At 42.3% G+C, this 26,009-nt stretch overlaps 1 protein-coding gene and 1 non-coding gene across 6 annotated transcripts in view; one reads left to right on the plus strand and one right to left on the minus strand.

Moving 5' to 3' along the window:
- FHIP1A (FHF complex subunit HOOK interacting protein 1A) overlaps positions 1-26,009 on the plus strand; it is a 329,740-nt gene that overhangs the window by 15,774 nt on the left and 287,957 nt on the right. The gene's annotated exons all lie outside the window — the stretch shown is intronic.
- Positions 10,099-10,203, minus strand: LOC138991561 (U6 spliceosomal RNA). Its single transcript, XR_011467532.1, has one exon. It is a non-coding gene; the product is annotated as a U6 spliceosomal RNA (small nuclear RNA).

The raw sequence follows: 26,009 nt of genomic DNA on the forward strand, positions 1-26,009 counted from the left end.
TTAAGTGATTCAGGTTACTTCACATATACTTTAGTTGCTTAATGATTTTTTTTAAGGAAAACAGACATTCATATGCAGAGTCTGCAATCAAATAATGCCTGGGTTGTGACTTAAGTCACCAAAAGCAGTATTTTTAAATGTCAGTTTATCAACATGCTGTAGTTTTATATTCTTTCTTCAGTGATTTTTATATTGAATCTGTTTCTTTCCAAGTTGAAAACTGTATTTTCAAGGAGTGGTGTAGAATCTAGTTGCAAAATCTCAAAGTTAGACTGTCTTTTTTTTTTTTAGCTCATGGCATTAGACTTTAGCTGGTACATTTGTTGTTGATGCATGAGACTACTAAAACCCAGATCCCCCTGTATGTTTGTTCTGAGTATGGCCCAGATTGGCCTGTGTGCATCAAACACAAGAACAAGCGGCAAATTCAGTACAAAACTGGACTTTTTGTGTATTCATGGAGTTTATAAGGGTGACTGCATTTTGAACTTTATACCATCTTATGGGGGCTTCCCAGGTGGCTCAGTGGTAATGAATCTGCTTGCAATGCAGAAGTCTCAGGAGATACAGGTTTGATCCCTGTGTTGGGAAGATCTCCTTGAGAAGGAAATGGCAACCCACTCCAGTATTCTTGCCTAGAAATTTCCATGGACAGAGGAGCCTGGCAGGCTACAGTCCATGGAGTTGCAAAGAGTCAGACATGACTGAGCATGCACCACCACACAGAAAAACCCGAGTGCACTTTTGGCTGACACAATACATTGCTATGACATGGTAACTAACCCAGGCCTACTGGAAAGCTGCATTTCTTTGGAGGGTATGGATTAGAAGTAGCATATCATAGTAAGATAGATATAAAAATGATTTTTCCATGTGGGTGAAATCATTCAGTTTAGTTCAGTTCAGTTGCTCAGTCGTGTCTGACTGTTTGTGACCCCATGGACTGCAGCACACCAGACTTCCCTGTCCATCAGGGAATTACCAGGGAACCAGTGAAATCATTGGTGAAAGAATAGATTTAAATCACTGCAAGCCTCTTGGGCATTCTGGTTGCTTACTAAATGGTTTATTATAAAACTTGATGGTGATTATTAAATCTCTCAGCCATTCCCTCCTTTCAGAGTTATAAAATCACCTGATTTATGTACCCTGTAATAAAAGAGAAATGATGTAGGGAAATCATTGAGATAATGGTTTACATTTCACTTGATATAGTATCATGAGAATCTGTTCTGCATTTTTTAGTGTGTTTTTGTGCAAGAAAAATATTTACTCAGTAATAAGGTATGGGTTTTTTATTACCCGGGTGCAACTCAGTTTTTCAGGAACATGCATTTTTACATAAAATGAAATACTTCTTAAGTCTTGTTTTTCTCTTTGTTATTTTTTCTTCTTTATATAAAAGATAAAATATGTGGGACCTGATTGAAAAAGAACTCTGACATTTGCATTGTGTGTTTTGGTTTGCAACTGATTAGCAAATAAGGAGGAGAAGGCAATGGCACCCCACTCCAGTACTCTTGCCTGGAAAATCCTATGGGCGGAGGAGCCTGGTAGGCTGCAGTCCATGGGGTCGCTAAGAGTTGGACACGACTAAGCGACTTCCCTTTCACTTTTCACTTTCATGCATTGGAGAAGGCAATGGCAACCCACTCCAGTGTTCTTGCCTGGAGAATCCCGGGGATGGGGGAGCCTGGTGGGTTGCCGTCTCTGGGCTCGCACAGAGTTGGACACGACTGAAGCGACTTAGCAGCAGCAAATAAGGAATTCTTAGGCAAAACGAAAGTATTATCTTTGAGTAAATAACAAATACAGAATACCATCCTAACTTTTACTGCTTTTACATCCAGTGCCTCTCAAATCCACCCCTTTCTCTCGTCTGTGTTATCTCCACCCTCTCTTGTAGATTATTACAGTATCTTCTTAACTGGTCTTCCAGCTTCTCTTCTGTCCACTCTCCAGTTGGTTCTTTACTCCAGCCTTGGTGATATTAAATAATGTTGATTTTATGGTGTCTCTTTCCCATCCTCCTTCCCATTTGAAAGTCCAGTTGAGGCCTCTCGTCACTCTTAAGGTAAGTGAAGATCCTTACTGTGTGCCAGGCTCTGTGGAGTCCAGCTGACTACCTTGCCAGCCTCATCCTGGACCATTCTCTCACTAGTATTGAGACACTTCTCGACGCTAGTATTCACACTAGTATTCATGCAAAACTAGTATTCCCACTAGTATTCACTCAGTGCTAGTGTTCTCACTAGTATTTACTCAATACAGGCAATGGCACCCCACTCCAGTACTCTTGCCTGGAAAATCCCATGGACGGAGGAGCCTGGTGGGCTGCAGTCCATGGGGTTACAAAGAGTCACACAAGACTGAGTGACTTCATTTTCACTTTTCACTTTCATGCATTAGAGAAGGAAATGGCAACCCACTCCAGTGTTCTTGCCTGGAGTATCCCAGGGATGGGGGAGCCTGGTGGGCTGCTGTCTATGAGGTCGCACAGAGTTGGACACGACTGAAGCGACTTAGCAGCAGCAGCAGCAGCAGCAGCAGCAGTAGTATTCTCACTAGAATTCCCTCGGTGCTAGTATTCCCACTAGTATTCCCTCGGTGCTAGTATTCCCACTAGTATCCCCTCAGTGCTAGTATTCCCACTAGTATCCCCTCGGTGCTAGTATTCTCACTAGAATTCCCTTGGTGCTAGTATTCCCACTAGCATTCCCTCGGTGCTAGTATTCTCATTAGTTTTAAAGTAGTGCTTTAGCACTGCAGTCTTTCTTTCATTTCTTAATGTGCCCATAGTCTTAATAAAACAAAACCAAACCACAGAGCCTTTGCACATGCTGTTCATGCTACTTGAAACATCATTCTCCTCTACTCCACCCAGTCTCCATACCTTTCCCTTCATAGTCTCTTTGTTTAGTTAGTTAACTGCTGATTATCTTCAGTTCAGATGACATCTCTGGACCTCCATGGTGGTGCCGTGGATAAGAATCTGCCTGCCAGTGCAGGGGACACAGGTTCGATCCCTGGTCTGGAAAGTTCCCACATGCCATGGTGGAGCTAAGCCTGTGTGGCACAACTCCTGAATCCTGAACTCCTGGAGCCTGTGCTCTGCAAGAAGAGAAGTCACAGAGATGAGAAGCCTGAGCACCACAGCTGGAGAGTAGCCCCCTGCTGCTGCAACTAGAAAAGGTCTATACACAGCGACATAAAGAACTGGCGCCAACAGCCAAAACAAAAACTGCGTCTTCTTAGAAAGCCTCTTTACACCAGCTGGTTCTCACTGTTACAGGCTTGTTAAAATAACAAGGCGGCCAATGGAGCCGCTCCTGCCCAGGTGCTCCATCTGCAAACTGACACTTAGATGATTCCAGTGTCCCTTGCTCCTTGGAAGAAAAGCTATGACAAACCTAAACAGTGTATTAAAAAGCAGAGACATCACTTTGCCAACAAAGGTCCGTGTAGTCAATGCTATGGTTTTCTCAGTAGTCATGTACAGATGTGAGAGTTAAACCAGAAAGAAGGCTTGAGTGCTGAAGAATTGATGCTTTCTAATTGTGGTGCTGGAGAAGACTCTTGACAGCAAGAAGATCAAACCAGTCAATCCTAAAGGAAATCAATCCTGAATGTTCATTGGAAGGGCTGATGCTAAAGCTGATGCTCCAGTACATTGGCCAGCTGATGTGAAAAGTCAACTCACTGGAAAAGACCCTGATGCTGGGAAAGATTGAGGGTGGGAAGAGGAGGGGCCAACAGAGGATGAGATGGTTGGATGGCATCATTGACTCAGTGAACATGAGTTTGAGCCAACGCTAGGAGATAGTGAAGGACAAAGAGGCCTGGCGTGCTGCAGTCCAGGGGTCACAAAGGGTTGCACATGACTAGCGACTGAACAACAACAACAAAGTGTCCCTGAAACTGCTCTGCTTGACCAGGAGCCCAGGGAGCATGACCAGTGCATCAGTCCACAAGCGCCAGGTCAGCTCTGAGACTTCCTGCTGCAGACGAGGGTGACTGCATGGCCCTGCGTGTCACTGATGTTTCCTGTTTTTCCCTTCCTTGTTCTTCATTCTCTATCCTGTGAAAGCTTCCAGTCTTCTGCCCCATTTTACAGTTTCCACAAGGAGACTGTCCACTTCATGAAGTGTTAAATAAAGTTTGTTTGTATCATCTCACTGTCTTCTTTAGTAATTTTTAATAGGTTTTTGCATCACCCTGTGTCTTTTTTTTTTTCCTTCCATTGGATTGACTTAATGGTTATAATTTGTGTGCTTCTGTAAATCATCTTCATGAGGCAGGTAGAAGGGCCTGCTCACCATTATCTTCCTAGGACTTAGCACAGTACTTGGCAGATACTTAGGAGCACTGTAAATATTTGTTGAATGAATGAATAATGTGAAAAAATGGAATCAGAGATAGCTGTTACCTAATTAAGTAAACGTACAATCCCAATACTAAAGACATCCTAAAAAGCAAAACATGCTCTTCGAAGAAGTCATCTAGGGAGGTTGCCTAGTTATCCCATAGCTGCTGCTCTTACAAGGGGAATTTGGAATAGTTTTAAAGAATTGTCTTTGGAAGTAGTTTTCAAGCCACATAAAAAAAGCACTTGTTCTTTTGATTAAAAATAATATCCAGCTTAGTGGTTCCCTTCATTTTTTAAATGTATTTCCAGCTCACAGATCTCAACTTCCACTTTCAAAGACCCAGATTTGTCACAGTTGAAGTTTTCAAAAAGGTGTTATATACGTAAAGGCAGCCTTAAAAGACTTGCTAAGACATCTTGAGCATTGGTGGGTATTTTTGTGATGAGCATGTAGTCTTTGAAGGGACTAATATTCCTGTAGACGTGTGGACTTTGGTGTTCTTGTTAACTTTAATGAAGTTGCTCTTGATGCTGTGTGGATGTCTCACTTTTGCTTCTGGCGGTGAGGAAGGGGGATACATTTTACTCTCAAGTCGTTCACTTCATCCTGGTGCCTCCCATCCTCCATGGGCAAAACACGTCTTGAAATTTTTTTGTTTTATACCAGCAAGTATTATAATAGGGAACTGAATTAACTATTATCAAGTGTTTTAAATTCCTTAGATGTTGAGTTCTTTGTTTCGGAAAAGTCCCTGTTAGTGTGAAACATATCAGAACTGCAACCACGTTCTTCCACTGAAAAGTATCAGGGGTTCTTGCCAACTGCTGCTATTCAAGATTATTCAATATTTTTGTTAATTTATCTTTTTAGCCCCTATGCGTGCATGTGTGCTTAGTTGCTTCGGTCGTGTCTGACTCTTTGTGACCCCATGGACTGTAGCTTGCCAGGCTCCTCTATAGGATTTTCCAAGCAAGAATACTGGAGTTGGTTGCCATGCCCTCCTCCAGGGAAATCTTCCTGATGCAGGGATCAAACCTACATGTCCCGTATTGCAGGCAGATTCTTTACCTCTGAGCCACTGGGGAAGACCTTAGCCACTATCACTTAGCGATTTTCAGGAGACTTAAGTTCAATGCCTAGGTCAGGAAGATCCCCCAGAGGAGGAAATGACAACCCACTGCAGTATTCTTGCCTGGGAAATCCCATGGACAGAGGAGCCTGGCAGTCCACAGGGTTGCAAAACAGTCGGGCACGATAGAGCGACTGAGCACACATGCACTCATTGCCCCTTTACTTCCTGATTTTGGAAGGAAGTAGCTTTGTGCACTTTCTCTCTAACACTTTAAATCAGCGTGGATTTTTAAGTGGGAGTAACTGAGTTAAAATAACATGTCTGTGATTTGAATCTCTGGGAAGGCTTTTGGAGATACTGAACTGATAACTGCAGCTATTAAAGATTATCTTAAAGCAGGACATTTATCATAGCTCCATTCGGGTTACCATGAGCACTGTGTTTTTTAATTGTTCACTTTTGAGAAAATGCTGTCAACTCAGTGCAGTATAGGTGCTCTCAGAAGAGTGACCTGCTCTGCGAGCTCACAGGGTGGCAAGCCTTAGCTACACAGCTGGGAACATAAGTTCTATTGACCTTTTATTCTCAAGTGTTCTTGTTTTCCCCTGAGCACCAGAGATTTGGCTTTCATTTGCATTTTGTTGGGTTTACTACTTGCCAGTAAGGGCTTCCATTTCCATATTGCTTCTGTGCTGGCAGCATTTATTTATGCAAATATAGTTTTATGCCTCCAGTACAAATATTTTCTTTGCCTGGCAATAGTATCAAGGTTTGTTAGAGAATACTCTTTTGAATTTGGTCTTTTAAAGGGTGGTTCTATGTTAACTGTCTTCTGTGGCAGTTCATTGCTTTTTATTAAATGAGGATCTTAGAGACCATTTAATGGTCGTACAGAAGACTCACTGTGTTCTCTGCCTGTCTGTGTGAATCTCAGTGAATCCCATCTTGACTGAGTCATAACCTCATACCTGATCAGTGACATTCATCTGTATGATTGCTGACTAACCACTCCCCACCTCCCAACAGAACTGCCCCCCAGAGGGATTTGAGTGCATTTTGATTGAGATGCACTTACATTAACATTAAGCTCTTTATTATTATTTTTAAAACTAAATCATCCCACCTTAAGCTGGGGTCATGGTACTGTGTACTGTGTTTAATGGGTACAGTTCTTGTTCTCATCACTTATCTGATTGCTGTGCTGTTTCCTGTGTGGGAAAGAGAATTGCCCTTCAGGTGAGGTAGTGCCATTCTGGGACATTATGATGCCATGGCTCTAGGAAGTCTTAGGAATGATGGCACTCATGTGCTCAAGTCACCTGTGCTCGCAGGATGAGTGCTGAAGGACTGTAAGGGTATGAAAAATTGATGGAGAATTAATACCTTGTAAAGAAAATCCCCTAGGGCCTCCCCAGTGGCTCAGAGGTAAAGAATTCACCTGCCAATGCAGGAGACATGGGTTTTATCCATGGGTCGGGAAGATGCCCTGGAAGAGGAAATGGCAATCCACTCTAGTATTCTTGCCTGGAGAATTTCATGGACAGAGGAGCCTTCTGGGCTACAGTCTGTGCGGTCACAAAGAGTCGGACACGACTGAGCAATTGAGCACCTACACACGAACAAAGCCTGTACTGTTTTAAATAATGACCCACTCAAGCTCAGTGAATATATATTAAGATTTTCTAACATGAGTTAGAACCATTTAAGACTGATAAAGAAGGGGTAATAGAGGACTCAGGACAGGCTGTTCATTTAGCTATGAAGTGAGTAGACTGCTTTGCATGAGAGGTCCTTCTGGCCTTTTAAGGAGGAAGCTGAAGTGAAGAGAGGTTCAACAGCGTGCTCAGAGTCACAGAAGTGAACAGAAACAGAGCCAGGACCCCAACCCAGACCATTCTGACAGACTGCTGGTGATCTTCCCTCTGCAGTGCTGTCTTTCCCCTGGCATCCTGTGTCATAAGAAATAAAATGAGTTGTATTTTATTTACTTATTTTTTGGTTGTACTGCACTGCACAGCATGTGGAATCTTCATTCTCTGACCAGGGTTCGAACCTGTGCCCCCTGCATTGGAAGCACAGAGACTTAACCACTGGATCACCAGGGACGTCCCCGGATTCTCCTATATTGACAAGAGGAAACAAATTCAGATTTAGAACATACAAGCTCAAGTAATGTATTAATTTATTAAATCATTTGTTCAGAAATCTACCAAGGAGTTCATATGTGTGAAGTACCATGTGTGTTAGTTGCTCAGGTTGTGTCCGACTGTTCGGGACCCCATGGACTATAGCCCTCCAGGCTCCTCTGTCCATGGAATTCTCCAGGCAAGAATACTAGCGTGTGTATCCATTCCCTTCTCCAGGGGATCTTCCTGACCCAGGGATCAAACCCAGATCTTCTGCATTACAGATGGATTCTTTACCATCTGAGCCAATGGGTTTCCTATAAAGCACCATGCTAGGAGCCAGAGTAGGATATCAAGATCACCAAACTGTCAGAGCTTGTAAAATATGTTTAATAATAACTTTTATATACAAGACAGAATTCATTCAACAGTCTTTGGGAGAGGGTCACTGTGGTGTTCTAGGACTGGCCTAGACACTTGGGATCATTCAGCTGTTTATCAATTCATGCTTAGCCTTGGATCACCTAGTCTGTGCCCGACACTGTTGTAGATGCTGGGAAGAAAGATGAGATTAACGCAAGCAAACTGTGTTCTCACTTAGTACGTTCTAGTGGGAGAGACACACAATAAATAAGCAAGAGAAGACTTGTTCTGCAGGGAGTGGAGCTCGGATGGTGTGCGGATAGCTGGCTACGTTAGATTGCAGAGATAGATAAGATTTGATCCTTGCCCTGGAGGAGGCAGATGCGTAAACAGTGAACTACAGTAGAATCAATATGTGCAGTGATTCACGTAGGAGCAGAACGCTGTGGGTGACTGGAGGGATGTGAAATCTGAGGGAGGATGGGGAGCTGCCCGAACCAGATGTGTTTTTGGGATGGTGACTGTGGAGCAGCCTCAAGCATAGGCTAGACAGGGAGGGACTGAGGATAGGATGTGCTAATTCCTCTCTGGGCTAAGAGCCCTAGATGAGTGCAGGAGGACGGAGAGGAGCAAGTGTTACATCTCACAGAGAGAACTACAGAAGGCTTCCTGAGTGGGGTGACATTTCAGCTTGATCCTTAAATATACAGATGTGAAGGGAAGGGCATCTCATGGGTATACAACCACGAACAAAAGGGAAGATCCAGCTTATAGCAGGAGTGGCTAGACTTAAGGGCCTATAGACTGGCTGGAGCAGAAGCTATGTGAGAAAGAGGGCCATGGGGGCTTAGGTGGACGGATTTGCTTCAGGTAAGCGGAGGGAACCTGCTTCAGGTAACCTGTAACTGGTTACAGTTTCATTTTTTTAAGTGGACTGACATAGTCACAACCTTAGGAACATTCTTCTGCAGTAGCATATATGAGAAAGTGGAGTGGAGAGAGAGAGCTGGGAGATGATTCAGGAAGGCATGTGATCTGATGACCCTGAGGTATTGGGGATATGATCTAGAAAAGTGGGCCTGGGACTGGATTAGAGAACATGGACAGGTAGAATAGTAAGGCAGACTACTGATCAGACGTGGGCAGTTAAGGAAAAGAAGGAGAAGACTGATTGCAAGGATGTAAGCCCAGATGACTAAGAGGATGGGATTTTTTTTTTTTGCAGCGGGGTTGGGGGGGAGCGAGGGAGGGCACAGTATAAGGAATGCAGAATCTTTGTTCCCCAACCAGAGATCAAACCTGTGCCCCCTGCAGTAGAAGCACAGAGTCCTAACCTCTGGACTGCCAGGGAAGTCCCGAGGATAGGGTTTTTATGACAAGCTGAGGATGGCAGAAGGAAAAATGTGTTTGAGAGGTCAGATAGCTAAGATTAGTTTGGGACTTGTGGAGCTGGTACTGGTGGGACCTTGAGGTAGGAGTGTCCGATAAGTAAATGAAGATAGTACTTTAGCTCTGGGTTGGAAGGTGTGGGTGGGAGTGGTAATAGAGAGTGAGAGTGAAAAGTGGTTCCATGTGTGGGCTAGATCCCAGTGGCCAGGGACTGACTTGTTCAAGGAAAGGAGGTGACGATGGAAACTTAGGAGCATCATAATTTTGGTGATTTGTTTTAATTTTTGTTCTTGCACTTTAGTGCTAATAATCTCCTAAACTACACTGTTGGACTTCCAGCTTTTTACTCTCAGCTCAATCTACTGTATTGCTGGGAAAATTTGGGCTCCTGGGCTATATGATCTTGATTGCATTGTAGAATTTGGTTTTAATCTGGGACAACATAAAAAAAACAAACCAGCTTTGTGACCTTATTTGAGATATTGGGAAATTTTTCCATCATGTCTTTCTGTGTCTCCTAGAGCAGCTGTTTTACAGCAAGTGTTTGGAAACAGCTTTGCTTCCCTGGAGGAGTAGAAATGTTTTTTCTTCATAGAAAATCATATAACTGATCACATTTACTTTTTCATCTTGACTGCTAGGAAGCACTCAGATTCCCTGCTTAGCTGTAGTCACTGTGTAGGACTCAAATAGCTCTCCATATCTGAGTTCTATACCAATATCTCTTATGCCAGGCACAGTCTTCATTTTCTTCTCTAAGCATTCCTTGGTCATGAATCTTTAAAAATATCATTGGTTCGCAAATTTGTGTGGCATCCCTGTGCAGAGGCCATGCTAATCTTCTCTGGATTGTTCTAGTTTTAATGTATGTGTTTCCCAAGTGAGCTTTGCTTGGTCATGATTTTTAATTTCCTTCTGTAATACATGCATTTCTCAGACCATCTCAGATTCTTTGTAGAATGAGATGTGCATGCATGCTAAGTCACTTTAATCGTGCCCAACTCTGTGTGACCCTATGAACTGTAGCCCACCAAGCTCCTCTGTCCGTGGGATTCTCTAGGCAAGAATACTGGAATGGGTTGCCATGCCCTCCTCCAGGGCATCTTCCTGAACCAGGGATCCAGTCTGCGTCTCTTAGATCTCATGCATTGGCAGGTGGATTCTTTATCACTGGCACCACCTGGGAAGAATGAGATGAGGACTAAATAAATAGTGCAACTATGCTGTTCACTATATAAATGAGTTATACGTAGGGTGTTATAGGTCAGTACGTAAATACACTGACTCATCACATTTTAAATTTATATGTTCTTTGTTTTCTATGAACTTTGTCTTAATTGATAGCTTTTTTAGGCAAATGATACATATAGTCGCAGACAATAAAACTGTCAGGCGAGTGTATGCTCCTTGGTTCTTTGTCTTGTCACAACGATGATTCGGAGCAACGGACATTAAAGCCCTCGGCGCGTCACAGCTCTCTCAGGTCTTGAACAAACCGTGTCATAGCTCTTAGGCAAATCAGTGTTACAGTTCTGTTTTATTTAGAAGATAGCAGGAGAATCCATCCTCAAAGAAGAGAAGAGAGTGGAGGAACGTGGGGGGAGGGGGCGTGGGGGCGGTGGGGAGAGAGAGAGCAAGAGCGCTTGGCTCCTCCTTTTATATGTTTTCTTCCCCCTGGGCCGCCCTCTGCAAATTGGGCTCAGCCAGGAATGCTGTTCTACCTGAAGTCCTCACTTTGGTCCTTGGACCTTTCTTTGACCTTCCTTTGTTCTATTTTTGCAGGCTTTTCCCTTCTTTGTCTTTTGAAAGTGAAAGTGAAGTCGCTCAGTCGTGCCTGACTCTTTGCGACCCCATGGATAGTAGCCTGCACCAAGCTCCTCTGTCCATGGGATTTTCAAGGCAAGAGTACTGGAGTGGGTTATCATTTCCTTCTCCAGGGAACCTTCCCAACCCAGGGAAGGTTTTAGCCACCGCCATTTTGGACTCTTTTTCCCTATTCTTATGACCAACCTAGATAGCATATTAAAAAGCAGAGACATTACTTTGCCAACAAAGGTCCATCTAGTCAAGGCTATGGTTTTTCCAGTGGTCATGTATGGATGTGAGAGTTGGACTGTGAAGAAGGCTGAGCGCCGAAGAATTGATGCTTTTGAACTGTGGTGTTGGAGAAGACTCTTGAGAGTCCCTTGGACTGCAGGGAGATCCAACCAGTCCATCCTAAAGGAGATCAGTCTTGGGTGTTCTTTGGAAGGACTGATGTTGAAGCTGAAACTCCAATACTTTGGCCACCTCATGCAAAGAGTTGACTCATTGGAAAACACTCTGATGCTGGGAGGGATTGGGGTCAAGAGGAGAAGGGGACGACAGAGGATGAGATGGCTGGATGGCATCACCGACTCCATGGACGTTAGTTTGAGTGAACTCTGGGAGTTGGTGATAGACAGGGAAGCCTGGCATGCTGCAATTCATGGGGCTGCAGAGAGTCGGACACGACTGAGTGACTGAATGGAACTGAACTACCTGACAAAACTAAATGAAAAATGATGTAACAGCAGGAGCCAAGTTCATGTGTAAATGTTTGCACACTGACCCTCCACTCCGCCTCTTGATGAGTTATTCATTTCCAGGTGAATGAGTCTTTGTAAAATTGTTGGAAGTTTTGGTCAGTCTTTCGTAAGTTGTAATAGTTGTTTCATTTGGAAACTTGGAGTTGATGTTATTAATGGCCAGGGACTAATCGTTGAAATTTGAGCTGACGTGATCTAGTAACACTTTTATTTCCAATCAATGTGTGCAAATCCTGCCTCAGAAGACTGGATATTGTTTACTGTTGAGCAATGAGCAGGTCACTGGGTGGGTGAAAAGAATTGACTTCTTTCTGCCAATCATTCCTGAATTCTGTGCTCTAAAAAAAGGTCTTTTCTTTTCTTTTATAGGAGGAAACTTTTGCTTTCAGTCATTAGATCCTTTATAACAAAAGTCTTTTAAATTAAAAAAGCCAAGTAATTAAGGGGTATCTGTGATTATTAAATTTGCCCTGTGTAGCCTCCAGCAGAAATTCACCGCCCCTCTCAACCCCACACACCAATTTTAAACTTGACAAAGTCTCGTCCATACCTCAAACAACCCTGTCCTTTCTTATAAAATGGGAAAGCTATGAACCTATGCTGAGATAAATTTAAGTGGTACAGAAAACGAGAAGTGAAGGGCAAAGGAGAAAAGGAAAGATATACCCATTTGAATGCAGAGTTCAAAAGAATAGCAAAGAGAGATAAGAAAGCCTTCCTCAGTGATCAGTGCAAAGAACTAGAGGAAAACAATAGAATGGGAAAGACTAGAGATCTCTTCAAGAAAATTAGAGATACCAAGGGAACATTTCACGCAAAGATGGGTTCAATAAAGGACGGAAATGGTATGGACCTAACAGAAGCAGAAGTTATCAAGAAGAGGTGGCAAGAATACACAGAAGAACTCTACAAAAAAGATCTTTATGACCCAGATAATCATGATGGTGTGATCACCAGCCTAGAGCCAGACATCCTGGAATGCGAAGTGAAGTGGGCCTTAGGAAGCATCACTACAAACAAAGCTAGTGGAGGTGATGGAATTACAGTTGAGTTATTTCAGATCTTTAAAAGATGATACTGTGAAAGTGCTGTACTCAGTATGCTAACACTTTTGGAAAACTCAGCAGTGGCTACAAGACTAGAAGAGGTCAGTTTTCATTCCAATCCCAAAGAAAGGCAATGCCAAAGAATGCTCAAACTACTGCACAATTGCACTCATCTCACACGCTAGTAAAGTAATGCTCAAAATTCTCCAAGCCAGGCTTCAGCAATATGTGAACCGTGAACTTCCTGATGTTCAAGCTGGTTTTAGAAAAGGCAGAGGAACCAGAGATGAAATTGCCAACATCCCTTGGATCATAGAAAAAGCAAGAGAGTTCCAGAAAAACATCTATTTCTGCTTTTTGACTATGCCAAAGCCTTTGACTGTGTAGATCACAACGAACTGTGGAAAAACCTTACCTGCCTCCTGAGAAATCTGTATTCAATTTAAAAAGCAACAGTTAGAACTAGACATGGAACAACAAACTGGTTCCAAATTGGGAAAGGAGTGTGTCAACGTTGTATGTTGTCACCCTGCTTATTTAACTTCTATGCAGAGTACATCATGTGAAATGCTGGGCTAGATGAAGCACAAGGTGGAATCAAGATTGCTGGGAGAAATATCAGTAACTTCACATACACAGATGACACCACCCTTATGGCAGAAAGCAAAGAACTAAAGAGCCTCTTGATGAAAGTGAAAGAGGAGAGTGAAAAAGTTGGCTTGAAATTCAGCATTCAGAAAACTAAGATCATGGCATCCAGTCCCATCACTTCATGGCAAATAGATGGGCAAACAATGGAAGCAGTGAGAGCTTTTATTTTTTTAGGCTCCAAAATCACTGCAGATGATGACTGCAGCCATGAAATTAAAAGATGCTTACCCATTGGAAGAAAAGCTATGACTAACCTAGACAGCATATTCAAAAGCAGAGACATTACTTTGCCAACAAAGGTCCATCTAGTCAAAGCTATGGTTTTTCTAGTAGTCATGTATGGATGTGAGAGTTGGACTATAAAGAAAGCTGAGTGCCAAAGAATTGATGCGTTTGAACTGTGGTGTTGGAGAAGACTCTTGAGAGTCCCTTGGACTGCAAGGAGATCCAACCAGTCCATCCTAAAGGAAATCAGTCCTGAATGTTTGTTGTAAGCTTAAGCTGAAACTCCAATACTTTGGCCTCCTGATGGGAAGAAATGACTCATTGGAAAAGACCTGATGCTGGGCAAGATTGAAAGCAGGAGGAGAAGGGGACGACAGAGGATGAGATGGTTGGATGGCATCACCAACTCAGTGGGCATGGGTTTGAGTGGGCTGCAGGAGTTGGTGATGGACAGGGAGGCCTGGCGTCCATGGCTTCCCAAAGGGTCGGACATAACAGAGTGACTGAACTAACTGAACTGAAAACTTTGCTCAGTTGCTTCAGTCATGTCTGACTCTTTGTGACGCTATGGACTGTAGCCAGCCAGGCTTCTCTGTCTATGGGATTCTTCAGGCAAAAATACTGAAGTGAGTTGCCGTTTCCTACTCCAGGGGGTCTTCCTGACCCAGGCATGCAATCTGCATCTCTTACATCTCCTGCATTGGCAGGCAGATTTTTTGCCACTAACACCACCTTGGAAGAAGTGGTACAAAAAACTTTGTAGAATTAAGGGAATATCAAATGAGATATTTTTAGGAACTTTGTCTTTTAAAATAGTGATTCTAAGAAATGTCACTTTTATCTGTTTCAGCTGATGACCTACTTTCTATTTACATGTCAAATGTTGACATCAGAATATCTTTGTGATTCTGTTTGCATAAGAATAAATGAATTCAGTTAAATAACACAGTGGTTTTTACATATTTAGACCCCATGTCCAGGTGGTGCTAGTGGTAGAGAACCTGCCAGCCAACGCAGGAGATGTAAGAGACGTGGACTCAATCCCTGGGTCGGGAAGAGTCTCTGGAGAAGGGCGTGGGAAGCCACTGCAGTGTTCTTGCTTGGAGAATCCCCATGGACAGAGGAGCCTGGCGGGCTACAGTCTATGGGGTCACACAGAATCGGACACAACTGAATCGACTTAGCACGCAGGCACTCATTCCCCAGAGAAATGCAGTATTCTCAATGTGTCAGTCATGTGTCAGGATCTTCTGCTGGTGTGGAGTTTGCAGTCATGGTTGAGCTGAACCTGCTCTTCTGCGATGCATCAGTGTTTGATTTCTTAGTCTTCATTAGAGCTTCTCAGCCCTCATCAAACCTACCCTTATTTATTGTAAAAATACATCCTTAGGATTTTTATTACATTGAACAGAATCCTCTCTCAGTAACCATAGGTTGAATTGCTTTCTAATCTCAGTAGCAAAAATAGTTGTTCTTTCCCTGAGCTGCTGGTTTATTTTTACCCCGGGGACACTGAATCTTATAAGAGATCATGTTTCCCTCTACATGTTGGCTGCAGCCAAGCTCAGAGTCCCTCCTCCCCCTTAAATGTCTATTAACACCTTAATTCAGGCTCTCCTTATACCTTGTGGCTACAGTGCTGGCCACAAGTGGTATACTTAGCTAATCCTACTGGTTTTAAAAGCTGTTTGAAGACAAGGATGCTGCTACTTTTGTTTATTTTCTTTACAGTGTTGTCCCAGTGTCTGGCACCATCTGGCACTCAAATAATAGCCATTACTAGACCATTCAAAAATAGCTTCACGTTGGGCCCTCCGTGGTGGTAAAGATAAGGAGAAAGGAATACGTAGTGTGCAGGTGGAGGTTCTGAAATACGCTGAGGAGTAGAGGGATTGTATGTTTGAAAATATGGCGCCATGAAATAGGATCCTTCTAAGTATGAGAAAGGAAATGGCAGTCCACTCCAGTATTCTTGCCTGGAGGATTCCATGGACAGAGAAGCCTGGAGGGCTACAGTCCACGGGGTTGCAAAGACTCGGACACGACTGAGTGACTGTCACTCACCCACTCAAGTGTGAGAAAAGAATGTTGAATTTAGGAACCAACATGTGCTGTTTTCCTCTTTGTGTTGCACCTGAATACACTGATGTATCAAAGTTGAGAGCCTGCCATCTCCCTTACCTTGCTCCAGTAAGAAAGATAAGTTCTCTTCTCTCACAGGAAAAAGATAAGGAGTTAGGAGAGGGACAGTTTATCAGTAAAGGATTAGAAGTTGCTCTGAGATCTATGCAGACAGATGGTGTAGATGTACCTACTGTGCTTTGCAGATTACATTACCTCTGAAATGGTTGTGAGCTGTAGCCAGTGATCCATGTATTCAACTATTATTCTTGATGATTAAATTCCAGTACAACCAGAGAATGTAGACAGATCCATGTGGTGAATTGTAGTAGTATGTGACATATAGTAAAACTCTAATAAGAAAGTCCATTGAAATGAAAATGAACTGAGTAAACTGAAGGCAAAAAGATCAGCAGCTTTGGATATAGCGTAACATTTTATTTTATAATTGAATTTGCAAAATCTGTATTTGTATTGAGGAAGGGAAATTTTGTTTTTTAAAAATTTTTAAATGTGTTATATTCTATTACCATGTTATCACATATTGTTGGTAAGCATCATGATTCTAATTTTTCTAAAATCTAATCTAAAATTTTAAACATCACATGCTAAGGGAAAGAACTTTTTTCCATTGTATTTCTCTCTCCCTTCCCTTTCTCTGAAAAACCAAAGCATAAGTTTTAAGTGAAACAAAAACAGGAAAACCAGAATTTCATTTCTTAAAAACTTTGCTTAAGGTCTTGAAGTAATTTCTTTGAAGTAGTATTTAGTTGAAAACATATTGTTGAGGACCCTTTTTTTGAATTACCGAAATACCAGTTTCTCAGCATAATATTGATTATATTATATAGTATATATTATATAGTGTGTATATTATATTATATTTAAAATTTCCTTTACTTCCAAAGCACATTTACTTCAAAGGAAGCTTAAATAGTTGCATTGTGACATAAAAATATAATCTAATTCTGCCAAGCCCCAGTGAAAAATCTTGTTTTCAGTTTTCTAATTAGTGGTAAGAATTATGCTCTATGAAGGTATGCATAAATAATTGAAGGGGTGGCGTGGTGTTAAAGCTACTCCTGTGGAGTCTGACTGCCTCACAGGGTTGTTGTGAGGATTAAATTAGTTTATTGTTCGTGACAAGGATCTAGAAGAGTGTCTGGCATAAGTAAGTGCTCTCTTAAGTGTTCACTATTTTTGTTATTGCTATTATATAGCTAATAATATTATTATATTAGCTTTATATATATAAGTATATAATATATAAATATAAAATATTATAGACATAAACATATTCTATAAAATATTATATGCTTATTATATACTATTAGCTATAAATAAATATTAATATTTATTTATGTAATAAAAATATTTTCCTTGCCTCCAATAGGGTTTGAAGTACTTTTGAAGTGGCTGAAGTGGCTTCTGCTATTAAAGGTTATAAGAAGCTAGAGGGTTCTGGAACTCCCATTCTGCACCCTCCCCCTTAGTTAAATGCTGTGGGGCTCCATTTCCTCATGTGTTAGAGGACAGTTCCCTGGTGATGGGTCTCTGTTATTTAAGCCACAACAATTCTGTGTTGCTTTGATCTTACCTTCTGTGTAAACAAGAAGGTTGAGTTTTATGTGTCAAATTCCTTGATCTGGAGTGGTAGAATTTTAGAAGTGAAAAGGTCATTAACTAGATAGTCTGCTCTCTTAGGGAACTCGTCCCATCTCTTAGTTTCAATTAGTATTTGAGTTTTTTTCTTCTTTAGATTTTTCTTTTCTTTTTCTTGTACATCTTTTTTTCCCCAAACACTTTTTACATGCTTGTAGATATTGTATTTATTATGTTTGTTGTTTGTGTCTGTATCTCTCCTTGTATGTAAGCTTCACAGGGGCAGGGACCTTTATCCTGTTTTTGGTTGTCTGGCACGTCAATGGTTGCCAAATAGGGGCCTCAGTAAACGTTGTTGAATAAATGAATGAATCTTAAATTATGTAGTAGACATTTCTATTAATTGATCACTTCTGATTCTCTTCTAAAATAGCACTCTTTCATTTTCTTATTTCCACCAATGAATACTTTCATGTTACCAAGAGCAAAATCCTAGAGGAGTTGGCAGCCATCCCTGAGCTGCTGCTAAGTCGCTTCAGTCGTGTCTGACTCTGTGCGACCCCATAGACGGCAGCCCACCAGGCTCCCCCGTCCCTGGGATTCTCCAGGCAAGAACACTTTCAGGGGTATTAAGACAGCCACTGCCCCCAAGGCTGTAGGTGCAGAAACAGTGGCAGTGCATTTCATAGAAGGTCAGTTGGCCTGGATTTTCTCAAAGAGAACCTTCTGGGCCAGAACTAGAGGTAACTGCTTAACTGCTCAGGAAAGTACTAAAGTTACCAAATCTTAAGGCTAGACTCATAGATTCTGCTGGGTAAATATTGCTAATACGCTTCCTTTGTCATGCTAGTTCCACTGGAGATTCCTTGCTGCTTCTGAACAGAGTCCCAGCTCTGCAGCCCGGCATCCAGTGAACTCCCCAGAACTTCCCAGTTCCAGATCACAAGAGGGCCCCTTGTCAGTTCTCTCCTCCACTGAGGACTCTTCCTTGGCATCTCCTGCACCATTCCGGTTCTTGCTTTAATATCCCTCTGTTCACACTGAGCTGTGCTCATCATGTGCTCAGCTTTCCTCCTCCTTCATGTGTCCACACCTGTCTTCCTCAACCTTCCAGGGAAGCTTTTCAGCCCTTATGTATGTGGAGCCATCTGTGTTGTGTCTTGGCTCCCAAATGTTGCGTTATCCTTGTGTTCCATTTGTGTGTTTACTGCTTTCCCTACTTTACGATAACCTTTTTGAGATAAGGACTACGGAATAATGGAGTTGGGGGATCGCGGGGATTAGGGAGTGTTTAAAAATCAGAGCTAAAGCAACACCTGAACAAAACTGAAAAAAATTGGTGTAGTATAAGTGTATTTTCCTGCCTGTGATGATGTTCTCAAGGGCTTTAGAAATGCTAAGATCAAATCCTTCCTACTTTTTTTGGCATAAAAATGTCTTCTAAATAATTAGATAATGGTAGTAACACCTAGTGATAGTCATGGCCTCAAATTATATTTATTTGGAAATATAGGTAATTGGTGGGGGGCTTCCCAGGTGGTGTTATAGTGGTAAAGAACCCACCTGCCAATGCTGGAGATACAGGGTTGATCCCTGGGTTGGGAAGACCCCCTGGAGAAGGGCATGGCAACCCACTCCAGTATTCTTGCCTGGAGAATTCCATAGACAGAGGAGCCTTGTGGGCGGGCTACAGTCCATGGGGTCACAGAGTCGGACACGACTGAAGTGACTTAGCACGCATACACATGTATATAATTGACAGTTGAGTTGGCTGTGTGTGTGTGTGTGTGTGTGTGTGTGTGTGTATGTAATTTTACTGGTTTGTGAAATCAGAAAGTCTAGGAAAGACAAGTCTGGCTGGTAATCATGGGAACATACACACTCCATCCCTTTATCCTTCACATGGTGGCCCTTCTCTTCCCTGGTCAGTTGCACAGTACAGATCTTCCTTGACTTACGATAGGGTTACATCCCAGTAAGCCCATTGTAAGTTCAAACAAAACATTCTACGTTGAAAATGCATTTAATACACTACTTACTGAACATAGCTTAGCCCAGCCTACCTTAAATGTGTTCAGAACGCTTATATTAGCCTATATTGGGAAGAATCATCTAACACGAAGCCTATTTTATAATAAAGGTAATAATATCTCAGGTAATGTATTGAATGTGTTAGGTAGTTAGAATAGGAAAAAGGAGTCCAGAATGGTCGTGGCTAAAAGACAAAGAAAGGAAAAGCCCATGAAAATAGAACAAAGGAAGGTCCGAGGACCAGAGTGAGGACCTTAGGTGACACAAACAGCCTCCTGGCTAGCCCAGTTTACATAGGGCAGGCTCGGGAAGGAGAAAAAAAAAACTTATAAAAAGAGGAAACAAAATTGAGCCTCTGGCTCTCTTCTCTTCACGTCTTTTGTGTTGGCCTGCCCTCACGCCTTGAGGATGTATTTTCCTTTGCCTGCCAAATAAAACTGAGCTGTAACACTGGGTCCGTCTGTCACTTCAGATTTTTGCTGCAGCGAGACAGAACCGAGGAAATTGCACACTCCCCCGACGAATGCTGTAGTGATAGTGAAAAACAAAATGATTGATGGGTGTGAGAGGTAGTAAGTATATTGGTTGTTTACACTTCTGTGCCTGACTGGGAGCTGCCCAGCATTGCGAGAGTGTATGTACTGCCTGTCACTATCATGGGACAAGATCAAAATTCAGAATTCCATGTACCATTTCTACTGAATGCATGTATGGCTTTCGCCCCATCATAAGGTATAAAAATCTGAAGTTGAACAATTCTAAGTGGGAAAATATCTGTATTCATTTTTCAAGGTCTCATATGGGCTTAAGATTTTCATGTTATGGTTTGACTCTGGTTATCCAGCCAGGAAATGCGTGAAAGAATTTCCTTCTATTTCTTGAACTTCAAAGAATTTTTTTTTCTTGTTTGGTTCCGATTAATCTAGACAGTGGCATTCTGTACAAAGTAAATCAGCTTTATTCATGTCATGAAAAGAGAATTTTTGCATGGCTATCTAATTTTTCAGGCTGATTGAAAAACTCAGTGGGGATACAAAACACATTGATTTGTTCTTTTTCTTCCAAATCTTACACCATTTGTCCTCTTGTTCCATATCGTAAGACAAGTTAACATTCTCCTCCTTTTCCAGTTGTTCCACAATTTCAAGTTTTCATTGAGTACACTGTATGTTTACTTCTAGACTTTGTCATTTTAATTATTTGGAGCATTTGATCACATACAGTCGCCCTGATGTTCAGCAGCACGGCCTGGCTCCGTTTGTGTGGCCTGCTGACAGAATGACAGGCGGTGGGAGCCCGCGTTGTGCTCTGTAGCCTCTCGGTGGAGGGAGACTCAGGGTATCCCCATGGTACAGCAGACAGTGTTGTGTCTCCTGGTTACCCTGTGGCTCCAGAAAGCAGACACTTGCTGTCTTAGTCAGGGTTTATTCGTTGCAAAGAACAGAGGCCCTCCCAAATTAACTTAAATAAAATAGAAAAGACTTAAAGATGTAGGAGGTAACAGCTCATCTCCGTGATGTCAGTGGGCCCATTAGGAACTGTGGAATGGGCCCAAAAAAGCCAGGAATCGTGGTCTCATAGCCTCCTCCCTTATTTAGCCTTTCCTGTGTCTATTTCCTTCTGATTGCCATGGGCTAACATACCTGCCAGCCTTGACATGAGTTTTTGGTTTCAGGCCCGTGTGAGAGCCTATGTTTTTTCCTAAGTCTTTTTCTCAAAAGAGAACATTTGGTTGGTTTAAGTCAGCCTACAGTTCTATTCCCCTTGAACCAGGCAGCTACCATGGTTCTATGAATGTTGGGACTGGTGTGGGGGCATTTAACATGGGACCAGTCAGGGTTTCCCAGGTGGCACAGTGGTAAAGAACCTGCCTGCCCATGCAGGAGATGGCAGTTCGATCCCTGGATATGCTTGAGAAGGAAACAGCAACCCACTCCAGTATTTTGCCTGGAGAATCCAATGGACTGAGGAGCCTGGTGGGCTACAAAGAGTCCACGGGGTCGCAGAGAGTCAGACACTGCTGAGCACACCTGCAATCAGGCAGCGTTTAGTTGGATATCACACCTACTTGCACTGGTTCTTGTCTCTAATCTAGTCTTTCCCGTTTTCTATCCTTTTTTTTTTTTTTAAACATGTTTTGAGAAATTTCCTGTTATCTCACAGTACTTTTACAGAAATTTTATTTTGGTGATTATATTTTCAAAAATATTTTTAAAGTTCTTTATTTTTCTCCAGTCATTTTATTTTTGTGCATCTCATTCCTGTTCAATGGTTGTACTACCTTGAATCTGTTTGAGTTGTATTAGAGCTAACTTCTTTTTAAAGTGCTCTTCCGTTTCCTGAATTAACTCCCTTTCTTCTCAGTGTCAGCTTTTCCCTGGTTAATGTTACTGATTTTCCTGGTAGACTTAGTTGCTATTCATAATTAACAACAAAGGTCTTTCTCTATTATCTTGCAAAGATCTGTAAGTAGAGTCTGTATCTGCTCTACCCCACCTCTCCCTTGAGCAGGAATTCAAAATAGAGCTCACTGTGTGTGTATGAGTGTGTGACTTTGCTTTACCCCACAAATGCCCTGACAGGGAGGATTTACTCCGAGAAAGCAAAATTCACATCAGAAACCTCTGCAGGCCATCTCTCATTTCCTTCTGCCACAGTTGGTTCTATTCCTTTAGAAACGAACCCCCACATGCTTGTCTGTCCTTACGCTTGGCGGTGCTGCCTGAAGGCTCTGTTAGAGGGTGGGGAGGCGGGGTGGGGAGCTTGCTGATACCCCTCCATTCTTGTTCGCGGCCCCCTGCCCTCCTCCCCGCTCTGTGATACCTGCTGGCGCAGCCTGGAGTCTCCCTGGTGTTCTCTGGAACAGATCATCTCCTTGGTGGCCCTGGGTGGCAGCTGCCCCTCACTGTTTCATCTGACAGCGCATCTCCATCTCCTGTTTTGTTCCCCAGAAGTTTGTTGAAATCTCTTGTCCATTTAAAGTTCTCTTCCAGCAAACTCTCTTTAATCTTATAGAATTCTTCTGTTTTATTTTTTGATGCTTTCACTTCATTAGGGATTCAGGGAGGAGAACCAGGCTATCAACCATCTTGAAACTGATACCTCAAGGTTGTTTTTGAAAAAATAGCATTTGGCCTTTATGTTTTCAAATGAGAGATATATCGTATACATCCATATAAAAGAATATATATCAGTATATGCATAATTTAAGGAAAAATAGTAAAATTTTGTACCTACTGCATAGCTTAAGAGATGGAACATCACATTTTCAGTATCTTAGAAACCTGTATGTCCCTCTTGACTGTATCATCTTCATCCTCTCTGCCTCCTGTAGTATCCATTTTCCTTAACTTTTTAAGTCACTGCCTTGCCTTTAAGAAAAATGGGTTTGTCTTATGTGTATTTATCTCCAAACAATATATTATTTAATTTTAGCTGCTTTTACTCTTTATATAGAATCATATGACTTGTATTCTTCTCTCCCCGTGCTGTTTTACTCAAGACTGTTTTTGAGATTCATCCATGTTTATTCATGAGGCTATATTTTATTTACCTTATTGCTGTATAGCATTGCATTTTAAGGATATACCACGTTTAATTCTCTTTTCTGCTGCCGATGAACATTTGTGTTGTGTAACTTTTTGCAATCGTGGGAAAGATTGGTAAGAACATAGGTCCTTTGCATTGCATTTATGTTGGAGTTTCTCTAAATGTGTAAACCTAGAAGTGCAATTGCTGGGTCATAGAGTATATGTGCACATTTAATTTTACTAGGTGATGACAGCTCTTTTCCAGAGTAGTTGTATCAGGATAGACTACATTGGTGTGTGAAATTGCCTTTGGCTTGATGACCTTCGTGTGATAAGATTTCAAATAGTTTTGCCTGTTTGGTGGGTACGCAATCATATCTTACTGTGTGTTTTTAAAATTGAGGTATAATTTATGTGTAATATAATTTACCTTACTGTGATTTTAATTGTCAGTTTCTTGATTGTTAATGAGGTTAACGATATATTGACTGGGCTTCCCTGGTGGCTCAGACAGTACAGAATCTACCTGCAGGGCCGGAGACCTGGGTTCATCCTTTCACGTTTTCTCTTCTGTGAACGTCTGCTGTGTTTTCCCGGTTTTCTCTTACTGACTGGTGGGTGTTCCTTGTATATTCTGCATATATGAGAGAGAAAGAGAGAAGCTGTGATATGTGGTGGAATTTATTTTTTGTGGCAGTATCCATTGCACCAGGAGGAAAGGAAAAGGCCGCACTCATGTAACCAGTAGTCAGTGTTCTTGCAACTGTGATGAAAGCATGCTAACTTTTTCTCTATTTACTTGTGGTTAATCTTTGACAGAATTGAAAAAGTAAGTTTTGGCACTTTAAAATTTTGGAATCTTTTTTTTCCAATCCCTCCTCCTAATCTACCCCTATTGTGAAACAATTTTGGTTGAAGAAATACCCTTGACATTCAGTAACTCTGAATGTTTTCTGTGGACTGCGTGCTATTCAAGTTGAAGTACAAGCCTGTGATGCTTGATGCTCACAGACCTCAGTGTTTCAGTGGTGTCAGACTGCAGGGTGGCCAGCACCCGGGGAACAGAGGAGCTGGGCGGTGCATGCTGACCCAGGTCGCTAATTTGGGTATTTTTAACCCAAATCTCTAAAGGTATTCTTCCTGACTTCCTGGTTAACGCATTTCAGAAATTTAATAGAAAAGTCAGTGGGCTTTGTAAAATGATAGCATTACTTACTGCTGCTGCTGCTGCTGCTAAGTCCCTTCAGTCGTGTCCGACTCTGTGCGACCCCATAGACTGACAGCCCAACAGGCTCCACCGTCCCTGGGATTCTCCAGGCAAGAACACTGGAGTGGGTTGCCATTTCCTTCTCCAACGCATAAAAGTGAAAAGTGAAAGTGAAGTCGCTTAGTCGTGTCAGACTCTTAGCGACCCTATGGACTGCAGCCCACCAGGCTCCTCCATCCATGGGATTTTCCAGGCAAGAGTACTGGAGTGGGGTGCCATTGCCTTCTCCGGCATTACTTACTAACCATTCTTTTCTCCATTTAACTGTGTACTCTGACTTAAGGGACATTTTTTTTTAAGTAGTGATGTATCTATAAAGAAAAACTGTACAAGTGGTTAAAATGGTAAATTTTATGTTATGTATATTTCACCAGAATAATATTTAAAAAAATAACGGCTGAAAAAAAGTTTTTAGAAGATTTAGGACTCTTAACAAAAATGCAGAGATGACACTCTGAAGTAGTGTATCTGTTTTTCAGTGCAGAGAAGTCTCCCCGAGCTAATTAGCAATACCTCTTTTACATAAGTTGCTTGCTATTTGTCATGATTATTCTTTTAAGAAGGTTTACTTGTTTTGAGTTTTTGTAAATTTTGAATGCAGTTTCAAGGACAGTATTTTTGTTTACCTTCTGTCTATCATCCTGGCAATCACTCCCCACTTTGCTGCAGCCTCCCCGGGCCTTCTTTCTTCTCCTCCGATCACATCCTTTCCCATCCTCAGAGCCTCCCTCAGATTGTTCTTTCCCCTCTGCCTGCTCTCATTTGTTTTATTGTGTTGTTATTTTAAAAATGTGATCAAATAGACATTCTGTGGGCTGAGTTGTATCCCCCCTGCATAAGTCATATGCTATGCTATGCTATGCTATGCTAAGTCACTTCAGTCGTGTCCGACTCTGTGTGACCCCATAGACGGCAGCCACCAGGCTCCCCGTCCCTGGGATTCTCCAGGCAAGAACACTGGAGTGGGTTGCCATTTCCTTCTCCAATGCATGAAAATGAAAAGTGAAAGCGAAGTCGCTCAGTCGTGTCCGACTCTTTGCGACCCCATGGACTGCAGCCTACCAGGCTTCTCCATCCATGGTATTTTCCAGGCAAGAGTACTGGAGTGGGGTGCCATTGCCTTCTCCGGCACAAGTCATATACTGAAACTCTAATCTCCAGTACCCCACTCTAATCTCCAGTACCCCAGAATGTGAGTATAATTGGAGATAGGGCCTTTAAACGAGGTAAGCTAAAATGGGATCCCTGGGGTGGGCCCTAATCCAGTAAGACTGTGTCCTGATAAGTAGAAGAAATCTGGGCAGAGACAGGTGCAGAGGGAAGACCGTGCTGGAGGCACGGGCAGAAGGCGCTGTCGATGACCAAGTAGAAAATCCTCAGAAGAAACCAATGCTGCTCACAGCTTGATCTTGCACGTCTAGCTTCTGAAACTGTCAGATAATAAATGTCTGTTTTTTAAGCTGCCCAGACTGTGGAACTTTATTATCACAGGCCTGCATGCTAAGTCACTTCAGTCATATCCGACTGTATGCAACCCCTTGGACTGTAGCCTGCCAGGCTCCTCTGTCCATGGGATTCTCCAGGCAAGAATACTGGAATGGGTTGCCATGCCCCGCTCCAGGGGATCTTCCTGACCCAGGGATCGAACCTGT

This window comes from Bos mutus, chromosome 17 (genome assembly GCF_027580195.1).
Source record: "Bos mutus isolate GX-2022 chromosome 17, NWIPB_WYAK_1.1, whole genome shotgun sequence".
Taxonomy (NCBI): Eukaryota; Metazoa; Chordata; class Mammalia; order Artiodactyla; family Bovidae; genus Bos; species Bos mutus.